This window comes from Pimephales promelas, chromosome 3, assembly GCF_988280905.1.
Source record: "Pimephales promelas chromosome 3, fPimPro1.hap1.1, whole genome shotgun sequence".
Taxonomy (NCBI): Eukaryota; Metazoa; Chordata; class Actinopteri; order Cypriniformes; family Leuciscidae; genus Pimephales; species Pimephales promelas.
The window spans coordinates 14,331,968-14,347,102 of NC_142771.1; the positions used below are offsets into that span (position 1 = coordinate 14,331,968).

The following is a 15,135-nucleotide window of genomic DNA, read 5'->3' on the forward strand; positions in this document are numbered from 1 at the left end:
ATTCCCACAATTCCCTGTGTGACACTTCACATTATTTATATTTTTGTTGAAATGACTATGGTTTCTCATAGTTTTCTTATTTTTTTTGTTTGTTTGTTTTTTTCTAATCAGTACATTAGGGTTTTATGTTACATTTAAAGTAGTTAAATTAATGTTAATTGCATTTTTTTTATTCCATTGGTGTGAATGACACTGTGAAACTTCTTTATACTATTAACCTTTTTATGGAAGAGCTGCTTGTGATGAGCTTTGATTGATCATGTGGCTCTCTCCGCTGTGATGATTGTTGGTTGTCAATGGTACGATGGTACAAAACAGATATCAATACTTCAGTGTAGTTGGTAAATTAACATTATATCAGATAATGAAATATGTATTTATTACTGTAAATTTTAAGTTAACTCTGTAAAACCAATAAAGTTCTGGCAACAACAGCTGCCGTTTTTTTACTGTAAAAATAACGGTTTTATTTTTTACAGTGCACTCAACTATATTCTTTTAAAGTGTATTATTTCCATAATAAGTACTCTTTTGCAAAAGTCTGCTTCTTCTGTTTTACAAGGACCATCCCTTTCTGCAATTCCATTGGTTACATCACTTTATCTCTGTGAAATGATAGTGGATGTAAGCGTAATTAATCATGAATAATATTGATCTTGGGTGTTTCAATCACAAGCGTTCTACAGGGTCTATAACATTCAGGGTGATCTGATCACTGAACCATTTAGATGTATTACTTAAGCAGACAACTTTATCTAAAGCATTTGACAGCTACCAATGGCAGAAACAGTTAATCCATGAGAGAAAACAAAGGTTTTAAACAGAGCTTGCCTGACTTCAAAATGCAATATAGTTTACATCCAAAAGTTATGCTTAGCTTATAGGGCCCTGACTGAAATTGCAATGAATGCCCTGTTATATATTTGCTGGGTATAACCAATAGGGTTGACATATTGTGCTTTCTTCAACATGCACTGATGTATGTAGTCATGAAATCAGAGATCCGCCCCTTGGCCGCTGCCAGTGTAGATGCCGGTAAACTAGAGTCACGGCTGGGTCTAGTTCCCCACAGCATGAATACGGTAATGAGACAGAGCCGTGATTTATTCCCATGTGAATGTGAGGAACGGGCATTTGTACAGGTGAGTCCACTGCAAATGGGAGGCTGTTGTGCTGAGACCTGTCAGCTGGCCTCCATCATCTCCTGCATGCCCTCGTATCTCACAGATGTGTCATGTCATTCACTAATGGGTGCCCGAGGGCCCACAATAGCACACTACAGGCTTTTACTGCTCTGACTATATGCTACCGGATAAGTCAAGGTCAGTTCTGCTTTATAGTGATTCACCTGTCATGTTCTTGCTGATTTGTGAACTGTGGGGAAAGACTGTTTGTGGCAGTGTGCCTGGGAACCTCTTTGATTTCATCATGATCATCCTACCTAATTCCCCACATATGTTTAAGGCTTTTAAAGGAGCATTGTGACATTTTCAAATTCTCTTTTTTTGTTTATTTTGCCATTATTGATTTCAGTGCAGTTACAAATTTCAAAGAAGCTAAACAATGGTGATCACTCAAAAATGTGAGCACATCACAATCTCAATTGTGTTCACGTGTTCAACATGTATGTCTGTGATTGGACATTGTGTTGACGCACTCAACCTATGTCTCTGATTGTACTTTTGACAACACTATCTCAGTTATATTCGGTTAAAATATGTTCACGTTTCACGCAAAACTGCCCCTTGTAAAAGTGTGGTTAATTGTATTAAATGTGCATTGTAATGCAGTGGCGTAGCCACGAGGGGGCCTGGGTGGGCCTAGGCCCCCTCATTTACATTCAGATTTCTGATTGCTTAAAAAAAAAAAAAAAAAGTTGTTTTATTAGGATTGATAGATTGACCAATCAAAATGCTGCGCGGTAAAATGCGGCTTATTTTCAAACTTGATTTGTTTATATAACGTGTTGCGCGTAACGTACGCTGTCATCTTCATCTTTGCGTGAGAGTTAATATGCCGTGACAATGGCAGGCGCTCAAACTCAAAGTACAATATTACACTTTTTTTAAAAAGCACGGAAAGATCAACTTGATATATATATAAATAATGTTGCCCCCTCATTTAAAGACAGGGACCCCCCAAAAATTAAATTCTGGCTACGCCCCTGTTGTAATGTAAATGTATATATATTAAAAAAATAAATACTTGCAAATAATCGAATATTAATTTAAAGCCCACTTTTGTGCACTTAGAGACTTTCATTATTGTTTCTCACCCAAGTGCCACTTTTAAAAAGTGTCCTTTGTAATAATGTCACCTGACAAGTTTTATTTTAAAGTACATTTTAAATCAGTGTTTTAATAAAAAGAAAATCATGCTTAAAGTGCACTGCGCAACATTTCATGTTAAAAATACACATTTTTCTAACCCATAGATGCTTAAACAATTACCTGATGGGCTGAACCCTTCTCTGATCACTGCAATTGCCTCTATAATCCTGTACAGTAAAATAAATAAGAGGGATTTGGGACGGAGTTTGAGATTGGCTGTGATGTCATACGCGTTCATGCTAATCAGGCTATGTCTGGCAGGTTTGTGTATTCGCCGCCATTCTCTGTATCAGCGAAGACAACTCGAGCGACACAACTTTAGTCAACTTTCGACAAAAGTAGAAGATGGATTCAAAGAGACCGGCTTGTAGTTCATTCCAAACCCCAACGCAAACTCCACGTAAGGCAAAGAAAATAAAACTTCTGTCTAGTGCCAGGTGTCATAATAAGACGAGAGTCAACATCGGGAAGGCTTTCAACAAATAGAGAGATCTGGTCTGCTCTAGGGCTCAAACGGGATCCTATACGAAGTAATAACACCTGGCAGTTCAACATGGAGATAGATGGAAACAAAAACCGTTTTCTAAGTTTTCTACTACCCCCGTTTTCTCATCACACACACACACACACACACAAGTGTGTAATTTACTCAAATGCCTTTCTTTTGCCTAAAAGAAAGGCATTTGAGTAAATTACACCTTTACTCAAATGCCTAAAAGCGAGCCGAACCGTGCCGAGCCGAAACGTACTGAGTCATACCGAGCCGTACCAGCGGTGGAAAAGTGCCGTTAGACTGGTTTAGCCTAGGACAGGCTCATTACATGCAAGTCTGTACAAACTGCAGGGGCATTAATACTAGAAACCTTTAAAGCGTAAACAATCATTAAAATAAACACATATATATCAAACTAAAACAAAATATAAACAACACCATAAGACATCACATCATTGCTATATCCCCAATGGTTAAGTTCCCTCCCCTATAAGTAAAAATGGTTTAATCCAACACCAGAAACAGGGGAGTTGTAGTCCAGAACCAGGATATATGGTGAGTTGACAGCTTGGAGATTAATTAACTGTTTGCCATGTTTGTTAATTGGAGATTTGAAATGTTAAATAACAAAATGCACAACTAAAAATAAAAATAAAAAAATAAGAAAATACATCCAACAGAAACTGTAGACATGTTGCAATGACAGTTTAAGATGGTTTGTGTTAATATGTGCACCTATCAACACAACCACATGAGATCTTAAACTGATTATGAATGGAATTTTATATAAGATAATGAACCAGATCAAACAATTATATAATAAACTGCACCATAGTCATCAGAAACACACAACCATAAATATGTGTTTGTTTTTATCTAAAAAAACTCATGTTTTTGTGTTTCTGTGCGAATGTGTATGTGTTTGGTACCTGAACCAAACTGCCAATTCAATTAAAAAGCAAAAATAAACATAGGACAGTTATCTGGAAGGACAATTGCGGTATTGATGATGTCATCTCACAGTTTACCATAAATGCTTTTCATTATATTGAGTAATAGTAAAACTATTACTTTGTCCTGCTTAAGTGAGTCAAAAAAGTACTCGACTAATTGCATTTAATATCAATTAAACTATAATACCTTTTCACTCAATAGCAATAACACATGTCTGAAAACATTCAGTTCACCATTAAGTCTATTATTTCTGTAATAAGTTCTTTTTAAACGTATGCTACAGTGTACTTTTAGTCTCGATATTGCGCAGTTATATTGTGGAATCTAATGAGAAGCATTGACTCTGTTCTCAGTGATATTCTAGCAACATCAAGGGTCCGATTCCCATGGGAAAGCATGGGAACTGATAAATGTATAAATTGAATGCAACATAAGTCGATTTGGATTAAAGTGTCTGCCAAATGCTGTAATGTTGCATCAGCTTCTACTCCATCCCTTGATATATGATTTATCATCTTTTAGATGTGTAGTTATTTGCTTTTAAAAGTATCCTCTATGGTGCAGTTCAATTAAATTCCTAATAATCTAAAGAATTTTTTTTTAAAATGTCCTTCCCTCTGTGAAGAATGCGTATTCATTTAATGTCAGATTTATTAACTTCAAAAGCGAATGAACTGAACAGAAAGTTGTTTTTGTCAAAACCTTGGCTGATACAGAAAAGGTATAGCGTACTCTACTTCTTCACGTTTTATTGTTTTCACAGGCTATTACACACTAAAAATGTAATTATCCTCACCTTGAAACGGCAACTTTGAGTGAGTCAACTTAGTTTAAATAGACCAACAACAACAACAACAAAAATGTGGAGCTGGGATTAAATGACGTTATAGCGTCCCATACTCCATTTCCCTGACAATGTTCTGTGCTTAATGTGAACAAATGTCCCCTTAGTCGTCATTATCTCACCCTTGCTTGTGATAAGATAAAGCGAGCCATATAGATTGGTTCAAATGTGACGTCTCCTGCGGGTTATTATGCTATACTTTTGCTAAAAGTAGCATAATAACATTTATGACATTTAGTGAATTTATTCACGCGCATTTTATGCGAGAACACAGAATTCCCAGACGACTCTTCTGCAAGCCCGTTCATTCACAGTCATCCTGAGGGAAGACAGACCTAACACTGTTCTCTGTTGGGCTGCTAATCACAGGACCCTGTCTAATAATTGACTACGCACAGAAGGAGGGGCAGTCCGGGCCACGTACCCTGAGGCTTTTAGTTCACTGCTAACAAACACAGCCTGTCGTCCCTTTCTTCAGCACGTGGAATGTTTAAAATAAGCAGGAAAATTGGCGTTTTCACGCAATCCTCTTATGACGTAAACTCACTCATCACGACATATTTTTGGGATTCATATCTGGGGTGAGCAGCAGATTGTTGTTTAAGTGAAGGGATGGGAAACATGGGACTGAGCTGCTGTGTGATGTCTGGCCCTTGCCCCCAGTGCAGGGAAAGCTGTGGGGACGACTGTCTTTGTGTCTGTCACATGGACGAGCCCTGTGTGGACCGCTGCTGTAACGTGTGCTGTCAGTTCTGTCTGGACTGCTTCTGTCTCATCTGCTCGGACGACTGCCGATACACTCTGTGTTTCATGTGCACGAGGATGGCCGACTCCTGCGCTGGCGTTCTGGTCACCGAGCAGCCCAAATCTACACATAAACCAAGAGAAGGTATGTTTCGAAAAGCCAGCGCTCCACTGGCAGAATTCAGTGATAGGTTCAATGAAATCTGCTTCATAGAGTCGTTGGTAAAACTTTACAATAAGGTCTCATTTGGTCTCAAACTTCATATTTGTTGATGCATTAGAACTGACGATGGGCAATATTTTTAATAATCTTTGTTAATGTTAGATTATCAGGGGTGTCTATAACCTCATGATTTGATACACGTCATATTGAATCAACTGTTGATTCAAATGCTAAATTTGGTATTACATGAGGTGTGTTGAAATGAATAAGCTTGGACTTGGTGATGGTAACTTAATTCACAGGACAATGGTGACACCTAGGGTTGGGTATCGTTTGAATTTGAACGATTCTGATTCCTTGTTTCGATTCCGGTTCCTAACGATTCTCGATTCCGATTCTTCTAAGAGGCAGGGTCAAAAAAGTTTAGCTAACCTTGCTAACCAACGGCCTTTCTGAAGGAAATACTCCTTTTGTAAAAATACTCCTTTTGTCACAAATTTTGCATTTTGCCGAGATTTCGTTATTTTTAGAAAAGTGAAGCCACACTTTGGATCGCCGACGTAAGGTACTCATGTTCGACTCGCGTGGTTATGCCAACACTTCCGGTAGACGCTTCTTCATTGGTGTTGTTCAGCGGTTTCTTCTTCCGTTCGGCGGACTGTGAATATCGCAACTAGGAATCGAAATTTTAACTTTTGAACGATTCCGGGAAAAACGAAAAGCTAGTCCCGGTTCCAATCGATACTCGATTCTCGATACCCAACCCTAGTGACACCAGAATAAAAATTTTCCTGCAACATAAGACATTTTGGCATTCAGGACCCATACATTATATTCAACATATAGTAGTTTCACAAAACCTTTTTCTCACAGTAATCTTTAATTTTGGGTGAACTATCCACGATACATATTGTTGCATTTTTGTAATGTGACACGATATATTGTTACACCCCATACACCATAGTTAATGATTTGTTCATTGTTTGTTTCCAGTCAACATTGTTAACAGATTCAACTTTTTGTTTTAACATTATTCATGTTACAGTCATATTACACACTAAATAGTCAAGTAAAATACATAAAATAATAAAAGTAATTAATGTCAATTATACTACATCATTTAACATTCAATTAAGTGTTGCATTCAGCTTTAAAGTATATTATTTTGATAATAAGCAGGCCTCCTCTTAGATATTCCCTTTAGATATTCCAATGTGTTTTGCATGGACCAGTGTGTGTGTGTGTGTGTGTGATTTAAAATAAGTGTGCTATAATAAGTTATTGTCATGTTATTATTATTATTTTTTTCATTATTATTTCTTGCCCTGCAGGTTCTCAAGGAGGCCAACTGGTTTAGATCACCTGATGTGCGTAATGGAAGCTGATGGGTTGGACGAAGACTTTTTTCCTACTTCATGATGCCATTTTTTGTACAGCAAGGGACTGAAAACTATGAAGGAAATGTTGTTGTTGTTTTTTCTACAGTGAATTTGTAGCCCATGATGGGCACTATTTGTATTGCACAATGAAAACTGTATATTGTTGCCTAAAAAAGAAAATACAGCTGATTCTGTGAATTATCAAAGTGTCATCTGTGAAATGTATCTATAGGATCTATTCAAAAGTGAAAATACTTGTGCATTCATGCAAAAAAAAAAAAAAAAAACCCAGCTGATTCTGTGAATTATCAAAGTGTCATCTGTGAAATGTATCTATGGGATCTATTCAAAAGTGAAAATACTTGTGCATTCATGCAAAAAAGAAAAAAAAAAAAAAAAACCAGCTGATTCTGTGAATTATCAAAGTGTCATCTGTGAAATGTATCTATAGGATCTATTCAAAAGTGAAAATACTTGTGAAATGTATCTAGGATCTATTCAAAAGTGAAAACACGTGTGCATTCATGCAAAAAACAAACAAACAAACAAACAAAAAAACCAAATGACTGACTCTCAGGTGACAGGCAAGGAAAGCTATTGGAAGGCCTCTCAGATTCAAACATCAGAATTAACTAAAGATTATTTAAACTTTCTGTTCATCAAGGGAAAAATAACAGAAGGGATTAAGAAGTAAAAGTATTCAAGAGTGAAAACAAAAAATCTGGAAGCCAAAACTTTAAAAGGCGTCTCTCAAAGTACAGGCAGGAAAAACTTGATTTGCACGCCCTGTGGAACACACCGTCACAGAGGCGCAGTGTTTATATGTAAGAATCCACCCAGGTGTACATCAGACCAGCCCTGTCACATCACAAGCAAGACAACGAAGGTAATTTCGAATTAACTTTTTAAAATGAACATTTTAGCTTAATTTTTAAAAGGCGAAAAGAGGACAGCAGGAACAAAGGGGGTAAACAAGATCATCTGAGAAGTCTTTTCCATGCTCTTTTCTCTTTTTGTGGCAGTGCAGTGATTGAGGATTTTAATTTCTTCTCCATTTCATGAAGAAATAAACCCAGAAGTGGGACTGAAGGAGAAGCCTAGTCCGGGTAAATTATTTGATTGGAACTGATTTTGTGTGTGTGTGTGTGGAAAAGTTTGGTGTAATAAAAGTGTCATCCGTTCTACATCTTAAGAAGCTCTAAGCTTTGAGTCTGTGAAAGAAAAACAGATGACTAGGAACGCATTATTCAATGATTGTGCTGGAATTTTGCCCTTGAGCGGCAGGGCACATTCATTTCACAACTATGTCACTCATTGTTCCCATTTAAATTAATCACACATTTTTTCTGATATGTCACTAGACCTTAAGAAATCATGTTCATTTCAAATACTTATATCACTGACAACAGTAGTCCAGCCAGGATATTGTCATTTGTGAGTGAAGTTGCAGCCCTCAAGTGATGTTGATGTTGTCAAGTTGTGTTTTGTTCTAATGCGTCACCCTCCACCGATCTACCAATCACAGAGTCAGTAGTGTTGAGGCGTTCGGGTTGACAGCTCTTCTCTAGTTACCACAGCTGCAGCTACAAACATGTTCGAATCGGATAAAATAATGTCTAACGTTGCGAAACCAAAAAAAAAAAAAACTCGATTCACAGAGGGGGATATGGGGGATACGCCGCTCTACAGTAATTTAAAGTGATTGTAGTACCAGTTTTGGCCACAATCTTGCATACGGCTCCTTTAAAGCTACACTGTGTGATTTTTACCCCCATCTAGCGGTGAAAAGGTATATGACCATCCAGTGAATATTAGTGTCTGTTCCTCTCAATTCCGATTTCGTTTTAACTCCTACGATGGCAAATGTAGTCCAAGATTAACATGGCTTCCAGTTCGACCTCGTCCATGAGTGTTAACTCAAACGTAAACGCGAAAGGCGAAGCTTGAATTAACGGGTATGTCCCTCTTTGGCTAATGTACTTTCAAGATGGAGGGGCAACATGGCGACCGACATTAGAACCTCTTACCCGTATGTATTTTCAATGGCATATTATACACTCACGAGAATACTTTATTACTTGAATGAAGTAAATGTACATTAATGACCACATATATTTTTGAATGAACTAAGTGTTTTTAGCTAAGAATAAACTAAAAGAGTTAAGGCCATTGCACACTGAGTCCGAAATTCGCATCCGAAATTTTCGCACGTTAAAAAAAAAAATTCGACCTCACGTTATGTCAGTCACGCTTGCACACCGCCTCCGAAACTTTCGTCTGTCATAAAATTAATCGGATCGGGTTCGATTTTCTGCGTTTTTCGCATCCAGAGCCAGCATTCTGAGAGGTCTTTTGACAATTCAGGGCCGGGGGGAGCTCGTCCTCAAATCATTGCACATATGCGCCGTGCTTTCAGTTTCGGTTTTCAATTCGATCAAGTGTTTGTTCTCTTCTCTATATTGGATTATTAAATTAATAAACCTCCCCTTTCAATCAGATTGAAATTTAGGATCGAATAAGGTGTGATTTAGCAGCCTATTCGATAACTAATGTATTATTTGGGCGCAATACACAATAACAGCCTAGCTGTTCTGTCTGCCCAGCGCTTCCACCGGGCCGTGCGCGTGTGTGTGTGTGTGTGTGTGTGTGTTTGTGTGTGTGTCCATTCCTGGTCCATACAGACACACAGCCAGTCTCCGTTCAGAATCGATTGGTTCACGGAAATTGGTGGTCTTGTTTTTAATATGTGGCTCCAGAATCGCTAGCAAAGCATCGAACTGTCCCACTGACATTCTGAGGTAAATTTTGAATCGCTCAGGATAAATTCGCAACTCCTTGATAAGGAACTCTCCTTCCTCTCGGCGCAATTTCAGGATTGGATGGACGTAATATTTTCTCTTTCTTCTCTTTTCAATAAGAGAGAGGGCAAAAATCATCCTCACTGCTTGACGAATCCATTTGGTATTTTTGCGTTTTTTCCCGCAAAGGTTTAATAAATACGCAACGGACTCGGTGTGCAAGGTTTCTATGCGTGACGAATTTTTAGGCTGACGAACACGAAAATACGCATACGAAAATTTCGTACTCAGTATGCAATGGCCTTTACACAGTGTAGCTTTAAGTAATCTCTGTGATTGAGAGAACTCTATGCGCTGCATCTGAATAAAACACATGCAAATGAAGAAAACATCTTCATCAGTTTAACAACACGTGTGCTCCAAATACTCACAACAAAACCAAACACAGAAACGCGCGGCAAATAGCACAGACCACAACAGAAATGTTTCTTTATTGCTGTTGCATCGCTGTAGTCTGCTTTGTCCGAAAATCGTAGCCAGGTCTAACTACAAGAAAAATGTCTTGTGTTCACATACGTCACAAGGGGGAGGAGTTATATAGAGTTGTAGACGCTCTCAAACAAAGCATATAGCAGATATTAAGACGAGCTTTGAGCTGTTAATCCAATCAGCCTGACTAGATTGCTCAAACCTTAACATTATCGTAGAGACAAAGGGTGTGGGAGTCTCAGTATTCTGACTCATTTACCTTTCAATGGAGAGACCAGGACTGGCAAGATTCTCATGCTTAACAGAAGATGTCGTCATCATCATCATAACCTTAAAATGTAAAACACAATGTAGCCTATAACATTCTCAGTTCACATTCTATTGTTTTGGAATCTAATTAAACATGCTGATACATTTGTAATCCTACAGTGTGCATGAGAAAAACTGTGTTTGCCACATTTATTGTCAGATTAATGTGCAAAACAGCCCTGACTCTGCATATCATGATAACTTTACAGAATAGACTGGGCTCTGTAAAACCATACCAAGGCTCGCCATATATCTATACTAGACTATATACAATAAAGCCAACCCAGGGCTCGACAATAAGCCTTTTCATGCACTTGTCCTTTGAACAAGTAAATCGTTAAAGCCAGGGATATAGCTTACTTTGAAATTAATTTTTGATATGTTTTAGCTTACCTCAAGGGCATCCAAGATGTAGGTGTCTTTGTTCCACAGTATTTTCAATTTTGATATTTTTAGGTCAAACCGTTGTTGTCTGTCAGTCATACACTGGAGGTTAAAGGGATCCTCCCTCGGTTCACCTCAAAGAGCATGCACAGAGAAGTCCAAATTAAACATGATTTAATGACTCGTGAATGTAAATACACACTGATGGCCTAAGACACGAAACGCGCGGTTTGTGTGAGAAAACGAACAGTATTTATATCGTTTTTACCTCTTGTTAACAGCCGTCGAAGTGATCTGAATCAGATGTCCAACTGAACTGAACTGAACCGTCTCCAGACCTTACGCCGGAAGTGATCTCTCGCGCGTCTACGTCACGCATTGTTTACACGGAGATTTCGGAAGTTTTACCTTTCACTATCATATTTAGATATATTGAAATCGTCTTCCATTGCAATCTCCAGTATATCTAAATATGTTTTTGACCAAAAAAATGTAAAAATTGAAAATACTGTGGAAACAAAGACACCTACTACATCTTGGATGCCCTTGAGGTAAGCTAAAACATATCAAAAATTAATTTCAAAGTGAACTATCCCTTTAATTCACTTGTCCAAAATTGCTTGTCCAGAAAAAAACATAGGATTTTATTTGTGTTGTAAAAATAATTTATTCTGAAGCCATATTCTCATCAGTGAGCAGCCAGCTTTGACATTATTTAAATCTGCATATTTATATTTTAACCTTTTATAAAGGGCATTTTTTCCATAATCGTTTTCATTTTAAATTCTTACGTTTTATCAATAAATTAAATTAGAATAATAAGACAGCTATAAGGCTGTTGCCAATCAAATTAAATGGGCCTAAAAAATTACAACTGCATTTAATAGCTAATGTTATGAGATTGTTTGAGTATAGGCTACAACAAATAGGAAATAGGCTATTTGAAATAATGATACTTTTAAACATGAAACTAAACCACCAGTAGCGGTCGACAGGCAACCGAATGAGTAAGTCATTGAGCCATTTATTTAAACGACTCATTTAAATGGCTGATTCGTTCAGGAAATGAGTTTTAATTTGATATGCATTCTGTTACTATGATCTTTGTTTGGAAATATTTTCGTTGCTGAAATAGAACAAAAAGTCAATATTGTGTCTATTTTTTTAACCTTGTTACGCTTGTTACCGACAGTCAGCGATTGTTTGCAGATTGGTTGGAAGTCCAGATGTCGACATATTTTTTTAACAATGATAATTTGAAAAATAAATTCCATTTTAAATAAACAAATATCGTAAGTAAACAGCAACAGCCAGAGTTTAGAAAAACATTTTTATTAAGACTTTAAAAATGAATTTTGCTTATTTTTAGCACCCGTGTGGCAACCCCAGTGCATTGAACATAGTGTTAATACATTTTGCATATTGTATATAAAGGTTTATGGCATATGTCGAGTCTGTTTAGCGATAAAAAATAAATTCAAAAATAAAATAAAAGTAGCTAGTCATTGAGCAATATCGCAATATAATGTCCTAGCCAGGTTCATCTTTTATTGGGGTTCCCTAGAAACATTTCCATTGTGTTCAGAGCTGTGTTTCTGTGTTTGGTTGTACTATTAACTTTTGAAGCACGTTTCTGTATTTGGTTGTGAGTATTCGCGTTTGTTGTAAAACGAAGATGTTTTCTTAATTTGCGTTGTTTTCTTCTTATTTGCATGTGTTTTCTTCATTTGCAGTGTATGGGCTCTATGCACGGCGTTATTTCCGGTGAAGGTGTAAGGATGCTCGATAACTTCCGCCGATCATAGAGTCCAATGCAATACCGAGAATTTATATTGAATTTTATACTCCATGGTTATACTAATGTTAGTCACAAAAACAGATAAAACAGACACCCCTCGTTGTGTTAATGCTTCTTTTTAAAATTATATTAAATAAACATAACTATATATAAAATTACATCTAAACGTATGTACGTTTCGTTTCAAAGACGGGAGGACAGTAAATATTGAAGACTCTGCCATAATCCCGTTTTCTCCGGTTTTCCTTCGCTTTAATCTCCACAACCGGAAATGGACGAGCATCCTTACGTCAAATGCGGAACTTATGCGTGCATATAGCCCATTGAGCTCTCTCGGCCACCGTAGGGTAATCACCGAACGTAAAAACAGGCAAGCACCGTCACGTTCGAATCTAATATTACAGGTTCAAAACATCTTTCCAACTTAGGAATTTTCCGTCGAGCAAAGTGTCAACAGCATTCAGATAAAGCTCACGAGATCCATAGAGCATCGATTTATTTCCATATCAGTTAATGACAAAGAAACTATGCTCTCGGATACTGGAACGTAATTACAATCGATTGATTCTCCGCATCTCTTAGTCTCAGCGTAATTCTCTCTCTCATCCCCCTTCAGGCCCGATCCAGGAGAGCCATGGAGGAAGATTACAAGAGACCACCACCGTCCTATGAAGAAGTTATTACTCAGCAGCACACGAGCAACACTAACCAGAGCTCTCCTGATAAGACTCGGGGTGCTTGCTGCAGGTGTTGCATGAGCACCAAAAACTGCCTGATGAGTCCAGAGTGCGGCCGAGCTCTCAACATCGCCAGCGTGGTCGCCATGTGCGGCATGTGCATTCGAATGTTTGTTTGTAAGTACTCCTGGGAGGACCCATTTATGTGTGTTTACACCACCGTTCTAAACGTTGGGGTCTGTATTTTTATTTTTGTTTTTTGAAAGAAAGAAATCAATACTTTTTTTCAGCGAGGATGCATTAAATTGGTCAAATATTACAGGAAAGACATAATGTAAAAAAAGATACGTTTTAAATAAATGCTGTTCTTTGAACGTTCTATTTGTTAAAGTTTCCACAAAAATATTAAGCAGCAATGTTTTTAACACTGATCAGAAATCATCATATTAGAATGATTTCTGAAGGGTCATATGACACTGAACGTTAATGATGCTGAAAATACAGCTCTACCATCATATATAAATTAAATTATTATTTTAAATTGTAATAAGAAAGTAATTTATAAAATTGATTTCTGTTTTTACTGTATTTATCAAATAAATGCAGCCGTGAGCATAAAGTTTCAAAATGATGTTAAAAAAATAAATAACTGACCACAAACTTTTGAATGGCAGTCTATATATGAGCTATTTGGGATGGATGGAGGTAGGGAGGGAGGGATGGGTATTTTGAAATAGTGTATATAGGAGGTATTTGCCTAAAGAGGCGATGGAGGGATGGATGAAACAAACTTGTTCAAACATCAAAATAATGCAAAGCAAATGTATATCAGACTTAAAAACACATTTCAAATGTCTTGTTAGCATAGCAAACATAACAGTTCTGTCATCCATTTGTTGTCTTTTCTTTCTTTTTCAGAACACAGTCTCTTGTGGACCATCTTTTCCAGATCTCTCATTCAGTGGTGGCCTTCAAATTAAAAGAGAAACAAAGGCATTTGCTCTGTTCCAAAACCTGATCTGCAACATTTATAAGCTCTCCCCCAATGCTATTCCAAAAATAGTAAGCAGAGCAGCATGCATCATTCACATATAAGGTCATCTCAGAATACATTGTTATTAAAATGTTTTTTTTTTTTAAAATGGTAATGTCAATTTTAAGGTATAGCTAAGTTATAAACACAAAGTATATTTCAATCAGATGTTTGGAAATATCTTGTGGTTTAATTCTGTGTTTGTATTGTAAAGTACTTCTGTAGATGTATTTATGTATGACAAAGACATTTCCGCCTTGTGACAAACAGAATGGACAATAAAGTTACTCTAATCTAAAACTCAATAGGAATCAACTGTGTTGGTAGAGCCTCTCATGTGCTTCATTGGCCTCATTCATGAAACACTAGCAATAGCAAATGTAAATCATTTGTAAAATCACTCTTACGTCACACTCAATTGTCATACAAACCGATATCGATTCTTAAATCTCAAGAATCGATTAGTCATCCTGTTTCATTTGAATGAATGAGACTCGCGGCTGCGCACATCCAACAAATCGCACTAATCTTTGTCCTGCTTTGTTACTATTGATATGAAACAAAGTCTCAATTTTCAAATTACGTCCATTTTCTTTAGAAATTCAAAAACATTAATAGCGTTTTGCCGTTTTGGCGCTGTGGCGTGAGATCGCTCTGGCGCAGCTCCAGAGGCAGCAGCGCTGATCTCTCTTCCGGGTTAATAATAGCAGTCACAGCGCGAAATAAACATGAATGAGCAT

General features: G+C 37.3%; 1 long non-coding RNA gene across 1 annotated transcript; it reads left to right on the forward strand.

Annotated features, from left to right (window-relative positions):
• Nucleotides 1-7,648: 7,648 nt before the first annotated feature.
• LOC120490058 (uncharacterized) lies at nt 7,649-14,700 on the forward strand. Its single transcript, XR_005624841.2, has 4 exons — nt 7,649-7,793; nt 7,930-8,013; nt 13,302-13,539; nt 14,281-14,700. It is a non-coding gene; the product is annotated as an uncharacterized LOC120490058 (long non-coding RNA).
• The last annotated feature ends 435 nt before the right edge of the window (nt 14,701-15,135 follow it).